Source organism: Alosa pseudoharengus, unplaced genomic scaffold (genome assembly GCF_046254945.1).
Source record: "Alosa pseudoharengus isolate Yale_2024_CS ecotype anadromous, Long Island Sound unplaced genomic scaffold, YU_APseudo_1.1 YU_APseudo_1.1_scf_7, whole genome shotgun sequence".
NCBI lineage: Eukaryota > Metazoa > Chordata > Actinopteri > Clupeiformes > Clupeidae > Alosa > Alosa pseudoharengus.
In genome coordinates, this window is record NW_027468859.1 from 10,860,514 (window position 1) to 10,883,468 (window position 22,955).

Consider the following 22,955-nt stretch of genomic DNA (forward strand, 5'->3'; position numbering starts at 1 on the left):
GAGCCACGGGTTGCCTACCCCTGGCCTAGGATGACCAATTTTTTGCGTATGTTTGCCTCCAGAGGTCATGTTAACCCATTACATATGCACACATGTGCATAAACAGATATTCACACACACACACACATTCACAGTAATCATACGTATGACACATACACACACGGTAGACATATGTACACATGCATGCACATGCACACACACAGGCACTCCCACAAGCACATGCACACACACACACACACACACACACACACAAACATAAACACGTACACGCACACATGCACACAATTCAAGAATTTCTCAGAATTATAAACAGGCAAGATGGGGGTGGGGTTGTATAAAATGTATTTTACATGTGAAATCTATGAACTAATCATGTTTTGGTACTTGTTGTCTAGCAGATACCAGTGAGAATTGAGTGTGCATAATGCAATTCAGTGAGACAGTTAGAATCATATATGTCTTTCACCTTTTGTTTTTAGCCAGCAGCCAGACCAGCAGATACCCTGACTTTGCTGAATTACTGAAGCTAAGCAGGCTTAGTTAGTACTTGGATAAGAAACCTCCTTGGAATAGTAGGTTCCTGCTGGAAGTGGTGTTGGTGCCTGGCCAGTAGGTGGCACTCTTCCCTGTCTCCAAAAGCCACCAAACAAATATCAATCCCAATGTCCTATTGCAGTGACAGGGACACTACTGCAGGAGATGTTTTCCTTTGCATGAATGTTAAATTGAGGTCCTGACTAGAGGTCTGCGCGGGACTGATTTTTCAGTCCCGCTCCCTCAATATTCTGTCCCGCTCCCGCCCGCTCCCGCATTAATGTGTCATTTTTAGTCCCGCTCCCGCCCGCATCTGTAACATGATGTCCCGCTCCTGCCCGCTAAAGCCCGCATGCAGGAGGGATAGCCTATTCAGTTTTTCTTTCTGTCTCACGAAAGGAGCACACACACCTGAGAAAGACTCCAGATGTCAGTTTCTTGGTTCTGAATGTAGGCTAACAACTGAAGTACTGTAGGCCTAGTCTGGTGCCCTCTTCCTCTGTCATGCTTTCGATTTTGAGTTTTGACAATGAGCAGCAGGAACAAATTGAACCCACGTAAACGACAATATAGGCTATAGGCCTGCTATCCGTCAGTTATGCTTAAACCCCGTTTTTTAATGCTGCCTAACAGAACATCCAGCTGAACTATAGTTATGAACAGTACTTTAATCATTTCCATATTTAATTTTACGCACATATTTAATTTGCGGGAGTGCAGTGAATCATCGGTTTGTCCTGCACCCGCAACGCACCTCTCTCATCCCGCCCGCTCCCACAAAGAGCTTTCAAAAGTTGTCCAGCGCCGCACTCTTTTGCGTCGGGACCCGCGGGTCCCACGGGTCTACCGCGGGAGTGCAGACCTCTAGTCCTGACTCACCATGATTGTTAAAGATCCCATGGCACTGGTCATATTTTGTACCGCTCTGCGCTACATCTAGTTAAGTGACATTTGGTTTTTGTTATAACAAGTTAGGGTTAGGACTAGGATTAGGGTTAGAGTTAGGGTTAGGGTTAATGGTTAGGGTTTGGGTTCGTGACGACAGTGTCATGTGTTCATGACAATGTCATGTCACTCTTATGTTGATACTGTCAAGTAAAGTGTTACCGTGTTTTTTCTATATGAACACCACACTATCCATTATTCTGGAGGTTGAGTGATGTATCCCAAAATTCAAATCTTTTTTGAATTTTGTGTTAAAGGAGTGTGACTGAACTAAATTCTAAATGTAACCATTATCATTAGGCAAAGATCCTCTTTTCATTAGGGGTGTTGGACGTGTGTAGCTTAGGGAAAGGGTACGAAAACACATGCACGCCTGCAGGTGTACGTCCGTACGCACTGTGCGTACCATCAGGCTACTCAACAACGAGAGAAAATTTCCCTTGTGTGTGTGTAATGTGTATTCACACCAAATTGGCCCACCATACCTTCCCAACTATGCACATCCCATTAGCTGCCATCAGGCTATTTACAATTTTCTATTCCGTAACTTAGTGAACACTAATCAAAATTAACGCGCACACATTTTGTTTGAGCAGGAGACACAATATGCACGCAGGCACGTAGGCTACTTGTTGTTTTCTTTTACTCGGCTATCTATCTATATGTGGTTATCAGCGCACAATGTTGAGCTAATTCACTAATTCAATACTCATGATGGATATCACAAGTTTAAACAACAGAAAGTACGGAGGCAGCAAAGCTAGAGGAGATGGGCAAGAACAAAGTAATTGGTGTGCTTGTCAGAACGTTAGACTGCATTACAGCAATTTAAAGCCAGACGTCAAGAACAAAACAAGGTAACTTTAGCTTGTATAGGGCTGTATCAAGTTGTCCAAATGAATAGGTCATAGTAGACGTTGTTGTTGTATTATTGCATGTGGATGTTGTTATGCTATGTAGGCTAATTTTTAAAAACTGGGAAATGGACAAATATTGTCCACACATATTTATTTATTTTTGCGGGGGGGGGGGGTTGGCGATGGGTCGGGTGTGCGTAACATAGCATTAATTCCTGCAGGCGCCCCTGCGAAAACACATTGTTGAACACAGTGTGTCAGCCCAGACACCATAGCCGGTGTAGGATTAAAACCAGACGTCACCATGACAACAGGGAATTAACAAAGGAAAGACTCCTGTGTCATTCATAGGGGCCCTGTGCCATTAAAAACATCAAAGCACACATGGGGTTTCAGACAGAGAGAAAGATGGAGGGAGAAAGATGGAGGGAAAGAAAGAGAGAAAGTGAGGGAAAAGAAGAGGGTGTGTGTGTCTTTGACAGAAAAAGAGAAGGGTGTGTGTTAGAATGAGAGAGTGAGTGTATGTGAGTGTGAGGAGAAGAAATAGGGTGGGCAAGTGAGAAAAACGGTGTGTGTGAGAGAGAGAGAGAGATGGAGGGAGAGAGAGAGAAAAAACAAGTGAGCGTGTCCTGCACCTGAGGCTCCTGCCCCCTCTGTTCAACCTTTTTAAGATCTGACTGGAGCTCAGACACTTTTAAAGAGCTCTTCACCTCACCTCCCCACCCCTCCACTCCTTTCTCTCATTTCATTGCTCATTTCTACCCCTCCCCCTATCCCTCTATTCCTCCACAGGCCCACAGTTTCTGCTCAGTCCCCATCTTGTCTCTCTTCTCATTTGTACCCGTGCTGTTCGCTCAGGCGAAACATCCATTTCACTCGCCCCAATCAATGACACGATCAAGAGAAAAGGCCATTCGCTCTGTCCTTTTTGCTCTCTTTCTTTCTCCGTTCCTCTGTCTTTTTCTATCTTTTTTTCCCCTCTCTGTCAGTCTCTCTTTCTGTCTTTCTCTCTCTGTCTCTCTCTCAATCTCTCAATTATTCTCCTGCTTTTACCCTCCCATTCTGTCTCATTCCCTCTCTCTCTCTCGCTCACTCACACAGACAGCTTTCATCAGCCGTCTCCATATGGTGGCTTCAGCCAAAGCCATAATCAATGTTTTGTGAACCGTAGACTAAGAGCGAATAACCTTAAATAGATGTAATCACTCTGCCAGATGAAAGCAGTTGGACAAAAGTCAGAGAGACAGAGAGAGAGAGAGAGAGAGAGAGAGAAAGAAAGATAGAGACAGAGAGAGAGAGAAAGAGAGAGACGCAGACAGATCAGGAGTTATCACTATCCTCCACACATCACAAGGCATACAAAACACATTAGCGACACATAAACACAGAGTGTGTGGCCCTGTGAATGAGATGTTCTGGCTTTGAATGTGCAAACATCACACCTATTTGGAGTGCAAACACCGATGCAAGCTCTGACAGGAAGACATGTAGTCTAAGTGACCGAGGCAGTAACAAAATCTGAATACCACTGGTCAGTGTAAACGATGCTGTGTCTCTCAGTTCTCCACGTGATGCAGAAAGTGGATGCTATGTCTCGCCATATCACGTGGAATTTAGTAAACTTTCACTTCATCAGGTAAACAACACTTTTCACCACCCTGCAACATTCATTTATGGTGCCCACAACTGAACTAAACTGAACGATGTCATTCAAACACATCAGACACAGTTGAATGGAGTCAACTAATGACAACATTAAAAGGAATCAAAAGTTTAGCCAGGAATCATTAAAAAAATACAATACATGATACTGACATGTCAACAAGTAGTCCACTAGCAGCTACACTATGACAATTTAATAGTCTAGCAGGCATAGGGAAGTGGACAATGACAAAAAAGCGAAAGAAACACATTAAGGTAAACAAATGTAAAAGTTGCTTTCAAAATGGTTCAAAGAAGCAGAACTGGTGGTTTTGTTTCTCCCATTGATGTATTTAATCACAATCTGGATTACACCTGCTTTTAAAAGGTGTAAAGGTTTCACCACAAAATAGATGTGCACTGTTTTCATATACATGCCGGAATACCTTATCAATCACTCTTAAAGGAAAATTCCAGTTTTTAGCACTTTAAGGCCCTTTTCTGGTTTGTTTTGGATGAAATAGAGTGGTGGACACCGAAATTTTGACGATTGGTCCTGTCTCGACTTTTCTGACTCGTTTTGAATCACCTTTGACTGCTCAGGGTGGCTGCCAACAGGCATACTGTAGTAGGCTACTCAAACATGTCCTAAAACAACCCTTAACGTTCGTTTTCAAAACTGTGCAACTCACAGAGTGGTTAGTGGTGTTTGTTGATGTTCCAAAACAAGTAGCGTAGCGAAATACAGTTTCTGTCGTGTTTTATTTGGCATTTTGTAAAATCCCATTGATTTCTGTTGGAAGACTCATTGCACGTTGATATTACTGCGCCACCGTCTATGCTTCAGGTTCAAATATTGAGCGGAAGTTTATAAACGGTTGTGAGGTGTCTGAATAAATAGTTCCACAATAGGCCTAGCAAATAAGACGGCTGGAAATCATACATTGCGCCGATATATTTGCTTTTAATAGTCAACGAACTCCACTAACTCGGTGAGTTGCACAGTTTTGAAAACGAACGTTAAGGGTTGTTTTAGGACATGTTTGAGTAGCCTACTACAGTATGCCTGTTGGCAGCCACCCTGAGCAGTCAAAGGCGATTTAAAACAAGTCAGAAAAGTCGAGACAGGACCAATCGTCAAAATTTCGGTGTCCACCACTCTACAGTAGTTTATCCAAAACAAACCAGAAAAGGGCCTTAAAGTGCTAAAAACCGGAATTTTCCTTTAACACTTCTCAACCTTTCCATAAATGTGTATGCAGGAGCAATAACAGAGCAGCTTGTGTGTCCCCACGAAATGCGCTTTCATTCATGTATGGTCTGTACTTTTCAGATTCAGAGAGATTTATCCATCACATACACAGTTATAGCAGTATATAACAAGCAGTGAAATGTTTTTGCTTACATAACGATGCCATGTTTCAAGGCGCATATAAAGCAGGAAACAGGCGCTAATGTCTTAGCACATCAGCTCCCAGGTGTTTAAAACCAAATATTCCGCCAAATATTCAACACACGATTAAGCCTCAATGTCAGTTCACTACTCTTACTGATGTGACATTATCCATCCATATTGTATGTTTACATTACACCAAATTTAGCAAGCATTTACAGACCACCATATAAATACACATAATATATCACCATTGAACCATAACCCAGTAAACATAAACATGATTTAGAATCGCTCAAATGAAATGCAGCAGCACTCAGACATAACTTCGCACCTCTCACTTTGCACCATCCAAACATAAATTAGCACCACCCAAACATCACTCTACATCGCTCAAACATAAATTAGCACCACCCAAACATCACTCTACATCGCTCACACATAAATCAGCACCACCCAAACATCACTCTACATCGCTCAAACATAAATCAGCCCCACCCAAACATCACTCTACATCGCTCAAACATAAATCAGCCCCACCCAAACATCACTCTACATCGCTCAAACATAAATCAGCCCCACCCAAACATCACTCTACATCGCTCAAACATAAATCAGCACCACCCAAACATCACTCTACATCGCTCAAACATAAATCAGCACCACCCAAACATCACTCTACATCGCTCAAACATAAATCAGCCCCAACCCCACGGCCATCAAGGCCTCTCTCTCAGACAGTTGTCTGCCCTTGGCCAGGTGCTGGAGCCATTTGCACGCACTCACACTCCGCCATGACGTGCGTTAGCAGTGCGGACAGATGTTAGCAGTGCAGAAACAGACAGGCATGCAGAGAGCCACCAGCCTGAGCAAACACAGGGCCTGATGCTGCTGTCATAACCTTTAGCAGATCTGTGTGCTTGCACTGACAGCTGGAAGCCCCCAGCAGAACGGAGAAGGGGACACACACACACACACACACCCATAATTATTATATAACAATAAATATGTTTTAATGTTTTATTTACATTTATTATAATAATGTTGTATTTGTATGTATTGAGCATCTTCTGAGGGTATTCCCATTTCTCCCCAACTCTGTGCTAACCTGGGTGGTAATTGATGCTGGAAAAACATGACCACTGCCCAGGCAGATATTACTGGGACAGAAATATCTCTAGTTTTATTGTTATCTCATCTAAATGGTAAAATGCACAGCAAACCTATATGCATTTTGTTGATGAAAATAAAGAAATCAGTCAAATTAATTCATTATGATTCATTCTAAAAACAATAAGCTCTGTACTTTTGCCTGTGTTTGTTCATTCTTTGTCCCTTCAAAGGAAACATATATCAAAGAGAAAGATGCATTAGATTACCCTGACAAATCTTTTCACCACTCATACAATTACATCATTATTGTGATCCCACAGGCAATTTATTGACATGATGAATTATTTATGCATTGTATCTTCAACACTAAACCTCCCGTTCTGACCGTTTTAAACAGTTTAATGTTACAGATTCTTTATTACTTGTATCATAAATTCTGCATATATATTACTGGCATTTTCTGAACTGTAGGGAGTGTTTTTGCTTGAGGTATTTCTTCGAGAAACTACTATGAATGTTTTTAATGTGTGCTGCCAAGAAGAGAAGGGAAATCCCTTTGTTTTGTTATATTAAACTATGGGATTTTGGTCTGATTCCTGTAGGCTGACCGGAGGTTATTAATAGAAGCCTGCAGAATCTGTGAGTGTGTGTGTGTGTGTGTGTCTGAGTGTATGTGTGTGTGTATGTGTAACAGGGAGAAATAGATGTGTGTGTATGAGCGTGTGTGTGTATGTGAGAGAGAAAAAGAGAGGGAGGGAGAGAGAGAGAGCTGCATCTTTGAACATAAGCCCTCAGGTTTACTCCAGGGCTTTAGATAGCCCTCGTCTCTAACTCTTCCCTCTCCTCTCACTTCCTCCACTCTCTCTCTCCCCCCTCCCCTCTCTCCACTCCTCTCCTCCACCCATCTCCTCCTCTCCACTCCTCTCATCTCTCCTTCTCTCCACTCTCATGCCTGTTTTCCCCTTAATTCAGTTTGGCATCCCCGCTGTCAGAAAATTGGAACGTGTTCGATTCCGTGCTTCAGTGAGTTTCTACATCACACAGAGAGCCAGGCCCACCGAGTGTGTGGCTGTTTGTGTGCATGGATGCTCATGTCTGTCTGTGTGTGTGTTTGTGTCTGTGGACATGTATCTCTGTGTGTGTGTGTTTGTGTTTGTGTGCACCAGTGTATGTGTGTGTGTGTGTGTGTATTTGTCCATCAGAAACACCAAGTGGCATGGACCAGGCTGTCCCCGACCGGTTGTGTCTGCCGTTCGGTCAAACACATCAGGCTCAGTCTCTCCTGCATCTAATCTGCACATTTAAAAAAGGGGACAGAGGGGTAGGTTGCTTGTGTGTGTGTGTGTGCGTGTCTGTATGTATGTGCATCCAATGTGAGTGTGTATAGTGTGTATGTGTCTCTGAATGTGAGTGTGTATAGTGTATGTGTAAATATATACCGGTATATACTGTATATAAATAAAAGTATGTGTTTCCATGTCAATGTGTGTGTGTGTCTCCATGTCAATGTGTGCGTGTGTGTGTGTGCCAGAAACACTGAGATGACCGCAGACACCCCCCGCTGCTTTGCCATTTGGTCACACATACACACCAGACCTGAGGTCTCTTCTGCATCCAATCTGCACATTTAAAAATGGGGACAGAGAGGGATGGAAGGCCAGTATCTCATCTACCCAGCGGCCCATTAAGGCCCCACTAACCTGGGCAGCAGGGGCCAGCCCTGGACCCCTGCTGGTTCTGGAGGACAGGGCACACAGGAGCCAATCTGCCTGGGCAGGGGGCATCGTGTGGACCGTCGTCTTCCAGATTTCCATCCCCAGGCTGCCTCAGGCAGATCTAATGAAAAGTTTTAGACCAGAAATGTTTTTTCTCAGAACTTCAAGGAACTAGGAGTTTATTCAAAAAAAAAACAAAAAAACAGATATTCCCCTTTCATGAATATTTATACATAATGTTTTTATTAGACATTTCAGGTAGTGTCAGTGACACTGCAGTTTGGTTGTTTTAAAAAATATAATTTTAATAAATCATTTTAATTGAATATTTGATCGAAATGACAGATGTGCTTTGTGGGAAATGACAACAGATCAAATTTGATCCCGGGTTGCCGTGGGCACTGAGATCCAAATGCGGAGCAAATGTTGCAGCCGCTTGGGCCACAGTTTCACCACATTACAAATTGCTAATTGGTTCTTGAAAAAGCCCCAGGTTCAGCGTGACTTTACACTTTATTAGCTGATTCTAAAGACTCTGACTCTAAAGACTCTTATATTGAAGACTCCATGTCAATATATCCTAAAGAATATTAGTGAAACTTCTCAGTTATAAGAACTAAACTAAATGTACCATTTTTAGGAGGTATCAGGGGAAATGCATTCAAACTCCATTACACATTCATGACCACCAGATATGATTAACATTCTGAATGATATGCCAAGTGATGATTAATTCTATAAATTATTAAGTATGTACAGTACATGTTTATACTCACTATACATGACACTGTATATAAAAGACATTTTCAGAAATGCTCCCGTGCCTGCAAGCAGTGGGTTATATGTCTGATGTAATGTACTGTATGTGGGGAGGATTTGTGGTATGCTTTCTGTTCGCTAAGCCTCTTTGCTTCCATGAAACCCTGTCTCGTGTTCTGAGGCTGCAGTGATCTAAGAGGGTTAGAGGAGGACAGGATGGAAGGCTGAAGGCTAGTCAAGAAGTGGCCCAAAGGAGGCGTCTGTGTCGATCTTCATAGAGGGCTGCTGAGATCTCAAGGTTCTGCTCCCTTTGTTGGGTTTATGCAGAGCCGTATAAAGATATTTTTAAGGCTCTGGGTTTATGCAAGTGTCACCGTAGCAACTGAGTTCTTCTTTTCCTGGAAATTGTAAACAAAAGGGTGTGAGTATTCTGGAAGAATCCTGGTATACTCGCAAACAACAAAGTTGCACAGACGACACACAAGCACACACACACACACATACATAGAGTGCGGAGTGATTCATCATTCAAGTGCTTGGTATTTCCTAAAGCCAGATGCCGGCTGTGTCTCAAACACACACACCACAAACCTCACACTGTGCACAAACTTTCGAAGCCATCCTTTTCTACAGCTTAACCTGCAGTGAGTGCCAGGACACATCCACAGACCCAAGCCTGTCAGCAGCATTGTTTTCCCCTGCCCTGGGTCCCGGCTTGCTGTCCAAGAATGAGATATGGACAAACAAGGGAGAGAAAAACAAAAAGAGAGAAAGGAGATGGAGGGAAAGACAGAGAGAAATGGGGAGATAGAGAGAGAGCAACTAAAATGAGAGATCCCTATTTCCAGACAGGTCGGCTTTTTCTCTTAACTTCAGACAGCCTCTCTTGGGCAACAATTAATTATCTGTGTGTGTGTGTGTGTGAGAGAGAGAAAGACAGCTATGTTCAGTGTGTGTACTGCTATGCTGTGTATCACTGAGGCAAGAAACACTCCACATACTCGGGAGGCTTATTAAGATGTGTCACTCAACACACACACAACACACATTCCTGAGCTGTGTGCTCATCTCAGTCACTCACTAACTGCGTGTGTGTGTGTGTGTGTGTGTGTGTGTGTGTGTGTGTGTGTGTGTGTGTGTGTGTGTTTGTGTGCTCTGATAGAGTATGTCTATTACTGAAGTCGTATAATACTGTTGCAGACTGGTAAGCAAGTGTGTGTGTATTTACAGGTAAATAACAACACTCTAAGCTGTCTTGAAACAGACAAAAATTAGACAGTGTTATGCACTACACATTATAAATAAGAAAGGGAAGAATAAGATTGCATGAGGTAGAGAGAAGGATAGAGCAATAGAGAGAGAAGGGTAGAGAGAAAGAGAGATGACAAGACACAGAGAAAAATGGAGAGATACACAGAGAGAGAAAGAGAGCAGGATGTGACTGTGAGAGAGGGAGGAGTAAGAGAAAGATGGAGAGATACACAGAGAGAGAAAGAGAGCAGGATGTGACTGTGAGAGAGGGAGGAGTAAGAGAAAGATGGAGAGATACACAGAGAGAGAAAGAGAGCAGGATGTGACTGTGAGAGAGGGATGAGTAAGAGAAAGATGGAGAGATACACAGAGAGAGAAAGAGAACAGGATGTGACTGTGAGAGAGGGATGAGTAAGAGAAAGATGGAGAGATACACAGAGAGAGAAAGAGAGCAGGATGTGACTGTGAGAGAGGGATGAGTAAGAGAAAGATGGAGAGATACACAGAGAGAGAAAGAGAGCAGGATGTGACTGTGAGAGAGGGATGAGTAAGAGAAAGATGGATAGATACACAGAGAGAGAAAGAGAGCAGGATGTGACTGTGAGAGAGGGATGAGTAAGAGAAAGATGGAGAGATACACAGAGAGAGAAAGAGAGCAGGATGTGACTGTGAGAGAGGGATGAGTAAGAGAAAGGTGGAGAGAAAGAGAGAATGGAGCAGTGGGTGACAGTGTAAGAGTTCACTATGTTGAAGAGGAAGAGCGAAATAGAAAAAAGAGCAGTGAGTGTTTGTCGTGTGTGTGTGTTTGTGTGTGTGTGTGGAGAGAGCAAGTTTGCCTTTTCCGAAACTCGATTAATCTAGTCCTCAGGCCTGTTCCTCCCAGAATGCACCTCTGCTGCTTTGAGCCTAGATCGGAGGAGACAGCTGCATCTGTTTCTTGCTAAACACACACACACTCAAACACACACACAAACTCTCAAATGACACCCACACACAAATGCACAGATATGATCACTCAGACTAAGATGACTTCAAACATAGAAGCGAATGACCAACCCAACCATATGTGTGTTTACTGTATGTGCTATAGAGATACAGAAGGACAGAGAGAAAATGTGTGTGTGTGCGTCTGTGTATGTTTGTGTGTTTGTTGTTGAAGTGTGTGCAAATTGTATGTGTGAGAGAGGGTGTATAGACATGTACAGAGGGTGTATAGGGTGTATAGTGTGTGTGTGTGTGTGTTTGTGAGTGTAAAGTTTAGCAGAATGAGGTGGCAGAGGGGAGAGTTGAGTGAATCGTGGTTGGCGCTGGAGAATTTGCCCATGTTAAAATGTAATGTACTGTCCCTTTGGATTTAAATGCTCCACAGCACTGCTCTCTCTGTCACACACACACACACACACACACTTATTTGTATACATACATATGCATGAATGGAAAAATACACACACACTCACAACAAATTCACACACAGAGGCAAGGCACTTACACACTGTTACGGATGCTAGAGAATGTGACATTCACCCTGTGACCTGAGTATTTAAAATAATGCATGCTGTATACTTACACATAGCTGGGAAAGTGTAGCAACATGATTGGCCTCAGGCTTTGCCATAGCAGTGCCTGTGTATTTGTCTCTCTCTCTCTCACACACACACACACACAGAAGTGTAATTGGGGGAGTGCAAGATAGGGACACAAATATTAAATTTTCTTGCTTTTGCATTGAGCCTTTAAATCCAACTTTTTCAAATAAGCATGGAAAGGCATGCATAAGCAAAACCATCAGACAGACAGATATACAATGTCTCTGAAGTTTTTCTCTAAATCTCCTCACAGAACTGCACAGACAGACCCCCCCCCACACACACACACAGACAGACAGACACACACAGCCTGGTATAAAAAAAAAACTCGGCAACTCAGACCAAGCTCATAAGACAAGTCAAACACAAGCTCTGTGGCTGTGTGTGTGACAGAAAAAGAGAGAGAGAGAGAGTGTGTGTGTGTGTGCATACTGGAGCAGCGCTCCTCATTTTACAGTGAATTAGGATGGTGTGCTGACGACAAGCCCAACGGAGGATTAGATTAGACAAGAGACACACAAGATGGAGATTCATTACATCTACAAGAGATTAAAACACAAAAAAATTGAATTTAGGGACCGGAATCTCTTTCCCTCCGTCTCTCACTCTATCCATCTTTCTCTCTCTTAATCTCCCTCTCATTTCCTTTATTGTTCTTTCTATTGCTCTCTACCCCTCACATTCTTTTTCTCTCTCTCCTTCTCTCCCTCTGTCAGTCTCTGGCCGTGTAAAAAATGAAAAGGGGCACATTAATTATTCTCCTCTGTGAAGCAGCAGTACTCTTCCCTGCAGAAGGAGGAGAAATCATTTAGTTCTAATTCATCTGTTATGAGGGGAGGGTGTGGGCTCAATGTGTGTGTGTGCTGCCACCCTCATTTTTGTGTGTTGTGTTCCAGTGTGCTTGTGTTGCGTAACTGTACTTATGTGTGTGAGTCTTTCGTGTTTGGTAACGGTGTGCATACATTTGTCAGGGTACACTGTGTGTGTGCGCGCTTCTCTGAGGGAGGGAGATTAATCTCAGCTGGTCTGGGAGGTGATGTAGCGCTTCAGTTAGCCGCATGCCGCTAACACTCCTTAATTACAATAAGCTCCTGCCTCAGGCCCAATCCCAAACACTGCAGCAGCACTGTGTAAGCACATGAACACACAATCTCCATCGCTTTCTTTCTTGCTTGCTGTTGTTTCTGTGCAATGTTTTTTGCTTTCTGCTTTTTTGTTGTCATGTTTTTCTTTCATGTTTTTTTCTTTCTTCCTTTTTTAGCGCTTACACTTCTTGTGTGCCCGTCCGATTTCCCTGAAGTCTTTCTTTCTACCACAACAACAATAACAACAGCTACTATTATCACAACCACTACTACTATTATTACAAATACTAATAACAACAACAACACCAAGCTGTAGTATGATCTAAATCTGCAACAAAGGCACTTTAACCTAAAATTAAATTCTGTATTTCTGCAAGAGCAATTCTGACACATTCTACTGTTATATCTGGAAGGAGACTGATCAACATTCAGTGGTCTGTGATGAGCGTGACTGCCTCAATCTGCCAATTTACATCGGAGATGAAATAACAGGGAAGCTCAAGCTGGTGAAGAATGAATGTGTGTGTTGTACATTTACATGCATGCACAACTGATTACATCACATCAAGTGTGAACTGACTGTGCCTCTGAGTAGCTTGTGTGTGTGTGGATGAGAGAGAAAGAAAGAGTGTGTGTGTGTGTATGTGTGTGTTTTCAAAAGGCTTGTCTCCACGTTCTGAAATGTATTAGGGAAAAAAAGTTGTCTTTCCAAGTGTCATCCAAAGAAAACCAAGTTGTCAAAATGAATGACAGTTCACACACAGACTCACAACCTTGTTCTGTGTCCATGTTCATGAACACACACACACACACACACACACAGAGCACCAAAAAGAGAACAAAAGAAGAATGAAAGGGGGACATCAATCTGGTTTTGTCAACATGCTCTATCGTGCCGTTATCACCACGGAAACGCTCAGGTAATTTATGGGCTGCATTCATCTCCATTGATCAGAAGCAGTCAGCTTTACCCACCCACAAGGACAGTCTGGCTACACACACATGCAGACACACACACACACTTACCCTTAGTCAATATCTAAATGGGCTCCTTATGAAGTGATGGATGTCGTCTGGTTGTGGGATTTTCTGAACGTTCCAATCTTCACCTGAGCAATGGCTGGTCCTCCACTGCTAATTAGCTAATCTTTAGCAGACTCATGGCTAAACATTACTATGATAAATAAGCATAATCAAATACTAACTCAGTTACTCAATAACAACAGTGTTGTAATTACACAGTAATACAATAATTATAATAATAATACATTCCATTTTAATAGTGTTTTTCTAGACACTCAAAGACTTTACATTACACATACATACTGTACATCACATACAAAAAAAATGCTCAACTTGAAGTGGTATTTAGAGGGCTGGCCAGGAAGTTTGAGTGATGCCATGAATCTTTCATTAGCGATAAGAGAGCAGGCTAATTTCTTGCTAGGCACACTTGAACACATGTTCCCCAGATTAACATGGTAGGTAATGGGAACATGGAAAAGGGCCCTATCTTCTTTGTGTTCCTTTGGCTGCTGGTTTTCACATCAAATCCATAATAATTACATCCTTCCTATCAGTCTGCATACAAAGACAAAGACACATTTACAGTATATACCAATGGAGTTTTCTTTTGGATTTGTGCTTATGTTTGTACTTATGCACCCTGTATTTTAATGAAGAACATTTATTTATTTACAATACATTATTCATTCACAAAGGAAATTGGGGTCCTTAAAGGTTGGATTTTTCCTCATTTTTTAATTAAGGCATTAGGATCCATTTCCAAAAGATGATTTTTTATTCCTCTTTTCAGTCAACTTTAGCATGGGGTTGAAGACTTTCTATAGGCACTGTACAATATTCATGAGATTCCACCACAACACCCAAAGTTAGTCTGGACTTCTCCCGGAGGTAAGTGCAAATATTTGTAAAGCGATAAGCTATCAACAATTTCTTGTTGAGATTTTTTATTTTTAGTCATGGTTGAACATATAATTTGTTTAATTTTAAGGAATTTAGCTTCCTCTGTTTTCCATTAGGTGTCGCCACTGCTGGTTTGGTGTGGTTATGGGAGGGTGTTCCAGAGGGAGGGTGCATGTGAAAGCCTCAGGCCCAGAGCTTGGTCCAGGTGGTCTTAAGGGTGTTTGCGTGGGTGGGGATGTGGCGGATGGAGGTTGGACAGGTTAGGTTATTGAGGGCTTTGTAGGTGAGGCAAAGTATTTTGTGTTTGACAGGGAGCCAGTGGAGGTTGTGAAACACAGGGGAATGATACATTTCAGCTGTTAAAATAATAATAACACTTACATCACTTTCCATAACCTCAGTCTTTTTGCATCACCCTTCCCTGCCCTTACTTCTCCAAAGCCGGCTGCTTTGAAACCCAAACTTGTATCTGCAAAACCACCAGTCGTGACATCTTTCAAGATATCGCCGTCTTTTCATTTGCAGCGTTCCCAACTCTCACGCACTTGGTGTGACACTCACACCTTCTACCTTAATCTCACTCTCTCACGCCCTGCAAGAAATCCAATTCGCATACATTTAAAAATAAATAAATAAACCCCTTCACATTTACAGATGATCCAACAACACAGTATGTGCATTGCTTTCGCCGTTGCTAAAGGTGACATCTGCCCTTATGTCATCATCCCTTTTTTCTCTCATTTGAGACTTGAATGATGATTCGCTAAAAATCGTTCCTGTGCTGCATGCTTTGGGTCTTACTCTAACTCACCCTCTCTCTGTTACCCCTATACCCCCTACTCTATCTAACTCACCCTCTCTCTATTACCCCTATCTAACTCATCCTCTCTCTATTTCTGTTATCCCATATACCCCTTACACTATCCAACTCACACTCGTTCTGTCTCTCTCCTACACCCTATACCTCTTACTCTATCTAACTTGCTCTCTCTCTTTCTCTCAGTCTCTTTCATCCCCCCCTGAATCTTTTCCTCTTGCCCTCTCTCCAGCGGCGCCGGAACGAGTTTGAAAGTGGGGGTGCAAAAAAAAAAAAAGCTGGTTTCGGGCTGGGTTCCCCGAGACAATTCCAGAGGCCAACTATTCACGCACGTTTTCACGATATAAGATAGTCTAATAATAATAAAAAAGTCTGTCTGTCTAAAAAAACTGTCATTATGCTAGGTGCGTGGTTAGGTGCTGTGTAGTGATTTCGGGTGGTTTCATTCAAGCTGATTGGACTGCAAGTAGCGTCTTTTTACGCACAGAGTGATTTAGTCTAGGCTACAAGTTCTAAATGAATAATCTGCTAAAATAAACTGCGCCTGATATTGACAGACACAGACACACTAGCATAACCTGAATTTCCATTCAAGGAATAAAAGAAGGTAGTCTATAGCCTACAATAATAATGATCACAATCTCCAGCCAAGGTCATTCCCAATCTCCACGCATCACAATCTCCAGCCAAGGTCATTCCCATTCTCCACGCAGTGCCAAGATGCACCCGCATATTTTGGCCTGTAAATCACTGACATATTATAATTTCATTGCATTTTACAAGAGCCCTATAACATCGAAATGATCAAAAACATTGAAACAACCTTGTGATCAAACAAACACCTGTCTGTTCTACTCATTTCAACTGGCTGCTCAAAACTGCTCAAAAAATATAGCAATTTTTTTTTTTTTTTTTACAGTAACACAAATAGTTACTTTCCCTGGTAACGAGTTACTATTATCATAGAGTAATTCAGTTACTAACTCAGTTACTTTTTGGAACAAGTAGTGAGTAACTATAACTAATTACTTAAAGTAACGTTCCCAACACTGATAATTAATTAGGCCCACAAACAGCCCACCAGGTTCTGAAACTACGTCATACTGCTAGAAGAATTTCTATCGGATCGGCAATTAAAAATCAGGAGGGCAGACAACGGATGAAAGTTGAATCAAGTGAACAGTTTAATCTTTTCGTTTGGAACAGTGCACGGGTGCAGTCGCATGTGGAGTGAAGTAGGCCTAGCTTCATTTTAAACAGACTCAGACCCTAAAACATACAGTAGAGGAGGAAGGCTGAACGTTTTTTTTTTTTGTTTTCTTTTCCGAAGAACGCAACCCGCCGTTCATTTGCCAAACAGAATTGCCTGAACACGGCTTTAAGATTTAGGGAATCGGTCAAGTCCTTGTGGATGTTAAAGCAGAGCAAGTAATTCTCGGTCATGGAAGACCGGAGATATGTTTTTTTTTGTTGTTTTTTTAAAGTATATTTTTGGGCTTTTTATGCCTTTAATCAGATAGGACAGTGGAGAACGACAGGAAGCGAGTGGGAGAGAGAGTCGGGGGGGGGGATCCGGAAAGGACCACGGGGCAGGAATTGAACCCGGGTCGCCGACGTATGGTGCAGGTGCCCCAGCCAGTTGCGCCACAGCTGGGGCCCGGAGATATGTTTTTATGCGGTGTAGAGATGTAGTAGTGTATCTAAGATCTCTGTAGTCCTCCACACACAAGTTTCAAGAACAAATACAACTGAAGGTAGCGTAGAGCAGTAATGCACAGCGATTTGTAAGGTAAGTGTGTCGGTGGTGACGATAACTGAACTGAGCTTCAGTATCATCGTAGCCTCGTTGGTCGCATTGATACGGTTGGATAGCTCTTTTCCTGGACCAGTCACCTGGTTTGCAGGCGAAATATCCGATTGGCTGAGCATGACATCATGACCAAGAGGCCAGACTAGAGCAGTAATTAAAGCTACAGCGCTGTTAATAGATCTAGTTCATGCTCTAATCAATGCGATGCCGTGTCGGTGTTGTGGTCAACAACTGCGTTTTTTTTTTTTACCCCCCCCCCCCAAAAAAAAAGAGGGGGTGCATTCGCACCCCCTGCACCGGTGCTTCTGGCGTGCCTGCCTCTCTCTCCCCCATCGCTTCCCCTCTCATCTGTTCCTGGGGACTAGTGGTGACTCACAGGTGGCCTGAGGGTGTGCATGTACACCTTCTCCTCTACCTCCAACCTCTTCTCTCCTTTATTCCCTCTTTATTTTCTACCCCCTCCGCCCGACACACACACACACACACCCTTGGGGGTGTGCAGTGACTCAGAGGTTTGTAGGGAATCAGGTGGCAGCATGCAGAGGTGACTGTAGGTGCCCTCCCTCTCTCCCCTACTCTCTTCCTCTCCCCTGGCTCTTTTAATCCTTCTCTCTCTCCCTCCCTTATCCTCCCTTTCTCCCTGAAAGCCCAAATGACTCAGAGATTTGTGGGGATTCAGGTCTCCTGTGAGAGGCTGCATAGGACAGAAATATTGTAACACTTTTACATATCCTGAATCTGTACACCCACACCACTGAAACACTTACATTCACTCTCCACTTGTGCCATACCTCTGAAACACTTTCCCACACACTTACCATTTGTGCTATTCCTCCGAAATGCCCTCCACTGCAACACTTACGGCAGTGATCCACCAGAGCGACACGATTGCTGCTTTACCCTGTTGATTTCCTATGGATGACGTCTCCGCAGAGCATCAAGGTAAGCATTTTGCCCGTCTTTATGCAAATTAATTCATAGAACGCGACACACTTATTTAAAGAAGTTCAGAGTGTGAAGTTTTGTCTCATAGCTCATCTCGGCTTCTCATCTTGCGCTAGTTAGCCGATGCTACCAACAGGTTTTCAATGGGGGTGCCTCGGGCATCGGCCTAGCCATGCAAATAAATCACTATTTTACGCCATTTTTTTAACTTTATTTTACGAGGCTCAACGTAGCTCCACACTTCATTGGTAGACTTCTGAGGGCCCTGACATTTAAAACGAGACATTGAGAACTTGTAGTGGTAGTTTATTTACAAGACGATTTATACAGACAGTACCTTCAGGAAGTTTACTGTTCGCTGCCATCTTGAATTTAATCATGATAGGTCGAGAGATGAGTATGAATGAACAGGTATGATATTGGATCAGATTCCAAAAATAATAATGCATTTCCATGGAATTATTTTAATCCTCTGGTGTTGCAACATGCTATTGAAATGTTATTTTAAGGGAAACTTGGCAGGATTAGCTATGTTTCCCCTTCTGCTGGAGAAGTTGTGCATCATGCTATTTCAAACCTTACTTTATAGAAAAAGGTAACAATAAAGCACATGGATTTGTTTACAAGCTAGCGAAACGGTTAGCATAAGTTCGGTAGAACAATGTGGATGTTACAAGGTAAGAAACACGATTTAAAGGCACACTATGCAGGTTTTTTAGCTTAATATGCAAGTTTTTTAGCTTAATTTACCTTCATTTAACAGCTTCAGAGTCATTGGAATGGTTATATGACTTTTTTTGGGTTGAATGGTGGCCGTCTTGCTTCCCCCTAGTGCCTGTGAGCGGACAAAAACCACCCTTGCAACTTTGGGGCGGCGGGCCGACAGCCCCAGTGTCAGGAAGTATAACGAGAGTAACAAATTACTTTACTGCATTCAAATACACATACACACCAGGCACCAGCTAGGTAGCGATGGAGTTTCTCAGACATTCGTCATGACAGAGCCAGCGAAAAAGAAGCAAAAACCGAGAAAACAGTAAGGAAATTGCCAATACTGCATAGTTTACATTTAAAACTAATTTCTTGTTTCTCACTTCTCTTACCAGGACGGTAGTCCCAAAGTTGCAAGGTTGGTTTTCTGCCTGGGGACGCTAGGGGGAGCGGGGAAAGTCACCATTTTCACCGGAACAGGTCATTTAACCATCCAAATGATTTCCAAATGGGTTTATTAAGTTGAAATAGTTTCCAAGTTCCCCTTTAATAAAATGTCTAGGTTTTCCCCAACACCCCCCTAACCAAAAAAACAAACAAAAAAAAAGACAAATCGAGGCCGTGGGTCAAAAATCGTGAGACAAACCGAATCATGAGTTTGGTGTATCGTTACAGCCCTAATACATACATACATAAAACATAAATACATTAAAAAGAAGGCTCCCATGAATTACAGCCTATAATTAATAAACAATACAACCTACATATTTATTCCCTTTCTGTAACTATGTGTCTGCCTCTAAAATAATTCTTCCGGCAAGGGGTCTGCAGAGGCTCAATGCAAATCACCTGAGGACAGGCTGCTTCAAACAGCCTGTGGTGGTGTCCTTTTTAATGGCCAACGATTTCACAGGATCGAGTATAAATCCTTGATGTCAGAATCCTCAATCCTTGACCCCAGGTTCAAGAGGAAGGGCCCGGTAGGCCCGTGCAGTAATTCATCCCTGGCGGTGAGGTCTCCCACTCCCGGCTCCTCCAGCACTGAAGACACTGTCCCCTACAGAACGCAACTTGCTCCTCCATGGAAAACGTGCCCATCTACAGGTGCTGCTTTGGAAAGCAGCAGACCGTCCTGATCCACCGGCTGTGGATATCACCGTGTTTGGAGGGAGTTAGAAGACAGGTATGAAGAAAAGAGAGGAACTTGCCCACCCTCGATTCAAGTCCTGTTGCTCCTCCTGATTTGTTAGATGTTATCAGCTGTAACGGCAAAGCTGGGTTAAAACTGTGTATACATGTATCTGGAAAGTGCAGCTGCAGGCCTGGCCTGTACTAATTATTGTTTCTGCAAAGGCAGTGATGTTACATGTTGCAATATATTAACACAGCAAAAACAGCAGAAGGACAGGGATGAAGAGTCTGGAGAAGATGGTGACAGGACAACGGATGAGGACAGTGAGGAGTAGTAGAGGCTAGTTCTTCACTTTGTTACTCAATTGTGAGTCACAGCAGAGGGCCAGTGAATACCCTTATGAAACAAAAGTATATTGCAATACACTAGAATTTATATTGCAATACATTGGGAAATATATTTCAATATATGAGAAACATAGACATATATTTGAAAATATATAGCAATACATGGATGGACAACATATTGCTATATATTGATTAATATATTTTAGAATGTATTGCTGTGCAAACAAACCTGTATTACATTATTGCATGTATGTTTATTGTTTATGAGTTAAGCAAGCTCCAGGCTCCAAATCACATTTAGCATGACATTCATTGTATTTTACATTATAAAGCCATATGGATAGACTATATATGGCTATGTATTGATTCATATATGGTAAAATGTAAGTGGCAGAGTATTTTAAAAGAAATCATTACAGCAAAAAGTACAAGAGTCCATTCTCCACATGACATTTCATCCTCAACATTTTTTTTCTCATGACATTTCATAATCAACATGGCATTTCAGTCCTCCACACTGGAACGTGGAGGAATACATGCATAAAGGTTGGCATAATGTGGCAGATCAACTAACATACATGTCCCATTGAATTTCATCACATCAAAAACCTGTTTCCTGCCTTGTAACACTATTTTCAAGCCAACCACATTTTCTAAATTTGCAACTGAAAGTGTGATTTGTCATACCGTCTTCCAACAGCAAAACATTTTCTGTTATCAAGTATCTCTACCACAATGTAATAATACACAGTGATTATGTGTCCATTATCCAACAAAACAGTGAAGCTGTTCCTTTTCATTACTCTAGTGAATTGCTCTGAGTAATACAGTTCTCCTTTGACCAAAATCCTGGTGAATATTTTCACTACTGTATCCGTGGTGACTGAAAATGTCTCTCTCATAGCCAGCATCTCTTCGTTAGTAAGTTTTCGCACAAAGTGTAGACCAAGGGTCACAAGTCCAAGTTCTGATCCAAGTTCTGCTGTGTAAGAACATTGAGAACAGAGAGGTCTTAGAGGAAGTACTATCAGTGAAACAGTCAAACACAGAACAGTAGATTAGTAGTAGTTATTAGTAGATTACTTACAGTAATCCCACCACCATCGTGTCCGTCTTCTGAGCCATTGTCAGAGTCGAGGTCAGAGGACTCCTGATCCAGTTTAAGACAAAGCATATGAATGGTATACATGGTTATACTGTAGCATACACATACATCCATGTTGGATGCATTGCATTATAATTAAGCTGTACTTCATATCAATATTTAATACATCATAGCAAATAAATAATACTCTCATGCCACTCTCACTCTAATGCCAACCGCCTGCAAAGTGGATGGCAATGATACGTTTTTGCCACCAAATCTCTCAAATGGAGGGCTTTCCGATTATCCCACTAAACATTGGGTCTGACACAAGACTTTGCTCAACATTCTAAATAGATACTAATCAAGAAAGATTATTATTTCAGTTATCTGATTAAATTGTGGCCATTTAGTGCAGCATATTGTCACTAAAATACACACAAAAGGTCATGTTCATGACTCACCATTCCCTGTTTTGACAGATGCATGTTGATGGCCTCAGCCAGCTTCCTAGAATAAGAATGGGAAAAAAAATATATTTTTTTTTATTCACACACACACACACACACACACTTGACGTGAAAATGAGTGGCTAAGTTTGCTAGCCAGTGTGCTGCATCATGCTAGCTACGTTTAGCTAAGTCACAAGCTTGTAAAATCATACAAACCACAAAACTACAACAGTAGCCTAAATACAGAACAACTATTTAACAATGTAAGTTAACTAGACTAGGTTGGAGTAAAACACAAACCTCCTTTTCCAGTATCTCCTTGTTCTTGATGGAATCTCATATTCTGAATCTGGGGCAATGTATTTCCTTCTCCTTCCGTCCATATCGATAACGTTACCTCTTTTCAAGCGATGGAAAGAACGGAACCCTCCACAGCATCAAAAAAGACCGCAGCAGTGACGACTCCAGAAGGTAATATCCCATCCATTTTCTCTATGTTTTGTACAGCGAGCACATTGTATAAGGCAATGACACAGATGCTAAAACGCTAAGTTAACCAGCAGAATTTTACAACACTACCCAGAACCCTGCGGTGTAAAAGCAACGTCTCTGATTGGGCGAGCTAGTTGTTACCATAGACACCTTAACCTGGCGGAACAGAGCCATATAAAAAATCGGGCGCGAAGAACGACAAGCCAGCCAACATTAAAAATATCAGTGTACTGTTCTCTGGTCGCGGTTAGAAGAAAACATGAAGTTTGCTCTTTTGAGCTGGTCGAAGGGGAATGATAAAGGCGCCCTTAGCATAGTGCCCATAAATTGGGTCATAGAATGGAATTGGGTCACGGAAAA

The 22,955-nt window shown here is 42.3% G+C and overlaps 1 long non-coding RNA gene across 1 annotated transcript; it reads right to left on the reverse strand.

Moving 5' to 3' along the window:
* Positions 1-20,829: 20,829 nt before the first annotated feature.
* Positions 20,830-22,497, reverse strand: LOC143109710 (uncharacterized). Its single transcript, XR_012983939.1, has 4 exons — positions 22,404-22,497; positions 22,116-22,161; positions 21,655-21,717; positions 20,830-21,546 (listed from the first exon to the last, which is right to left on the reverse strand). It is a non-coding gene; the product is annotated as an uncharacterized LOC143109710 (long non-coding RNA).
* Between the last annotated feature and the right edge of the window lie 458 nt (positions 22,498-22,955).